Source organism: Pundamilia nyererei, unplaced genomic scaffold, assembly GCF_000239375.1.
Source record: "Pundamilia nyererei isolate P.nyererei 1_Seehausen unplaced genomic scaffold, PunNye1.0 scaffold02191, whole genome shotgun sequence".
In the NCBI taxonomy this organism is placed as follows: Eukaryota; Metazoa; Chordata; class Actinopteri; order Cichliformes; family Cichlidae; genus Pundamilia; species Pundamilia nyererei.
In genome coordinates this window covers 1-1,894 of record NW_005189592.1, presented here as the reverse complement: position 1 = coordinate 1,894, position 1,894 = coordinate 1, and positions in this window count along the sequence as shown.

Sequence of the window (1,894 nt, the reverse complement as noted above, 5' to 3'; positions counted from 1 at the left end):
GCTCATCTGAGTGACTGTTATAATTTAGTGTGCTCTGAGTCAAACACAATAATTCTCACGGGTTACTTTTATTTGAATAAATATAGGATGCTTTGTGGTGCGATAACTCAAGGGTTGTGCAGTAAATGACTTTGGTAATGTAAAATTTCAGGGAAAGTGGCTGCATTGGTTAACTGTTCAAAAATTTAAAACAAAACAACATTTTTTTCTGAGGACTTTTGTTGACAACCCAAAAATGTATCTGTGAAGCAAAGGTGGAAACATCTCTTTATCATATTAAGGATGGTGTTCATTTAGGTTGAGAGATGCACAAAATGTAGAGTCTGACACAGAAGAAATATAATAATCCTGAAGGGCTATCAGGTGTTCAGAGATGTGTTCACAGTTGTGTGGGAGAGGTGAGTGACAATGGAAAAAGAATACACTTCAAATGTCCTTTGATGTCCTTTGTTAAACTATCAGACCGGTGAAAATATATTTCTTTCTAATAACCTCTATGACAATCCATCTTCTTCTGTTTATGATTGGAAAAACAGAGGAAGATGGATGGATGAGAAGCATAAATCGAGAATCCACAGGCAGACTTAATTAAAAAAAAACACATCATGGCAAATGTAATCCAAGAAACAGGCTAGAAGCACACGAGGGAAGTCACCGCAGAGAGCAAATGTTACTGGTGCCATGGGGATATCTGGGCCTTCATCAAGTGGCACACAGGTTAGGGAGCACTGTGTAGCCAATTTGACCAAAATTGTGGATTATTACATCGTCACATACCCGTAACTTAGATTAATAAGAAAAACAACTCAAGCTCTTGACTGTGTTACAGGATGCATTGGTTAATTTTTTTGAAACAATGAATAACTTCAAGGTGTCCCAGGGATTTAGTGTCTGTGAACTGAAAACACACTAGGATTTTAACATAAGATCCACATTATTTGGAGAGCAAGCAAGCAGACTCAGTGAAGAGAAAGCTCTGCAACAGTGGGTTCAGGAAGCAGTGCCACAGGAGGCTGAATGCACTTCACTCATTCCCTCATTATTCAACATATTTACTTTAGAATCACATTAAATTAACATCGTTCCACGTTAAAACATTTGCAAATGGAATAAAACAAATTAACATAAAAACACCTACCCCTAACTTAGAGAATTAAAAAATAACTGCTGAATTCATTGGTCGTAACCCAAAATGCACACTTAAGACTCACACTCCGCTTTCCCATAACATGTGTGATTATTCCTGAACATGACATTGTTGTCTGGCTCCCTCTAGTGCTGTGCTCATCAAACCGCATGAGAACACAGGCTATTCTCTTAACTCATATACTTAATACTGTCTGGTGAGCACTGCAACAAACTCTACAACACATTTTCAAAGTTGCAGATTACTTATATAGCTAAAATGCACTCAACATTCTGATGTTGGTCACCAGTTTAGCATGTCCATATTGGTTTGGGGCAGTATCAGTCAAAAGGCAGGGAACGCATGCAAGCATTAGTTTGCTCTAGCTCTCCAGAGCTGAATGTCATGGCTCTGGGTCTTTGACACACTGTTTTGTTTTTGGACTTTTGAATCTTTTTAGTTTGGGATTTATGATGGCATTTCTTTGTATTTCTACAGTATCTTGTATTATTTCTCGGTCATTCCTAGTTTAGTCAACAATGTTTCTCATTTTGTTTCTTTTCATGCCCAGGCTGTCTTGGTCATATCTTGGTATGTCCTCCCTAGCGCCCCCTGAACGCAGTCAGTTTTTGTTTCCATGTTAGTTTCCCTTTCTGTTCATGTGTCAGTTTGTATTACGTATTATGTTTGTATTTTGTACTCCCCAGATAACAGGGAACCATCTTTTAGTGGAAACTTACTGAAACACTGTTGTTTAGACTAGAATCG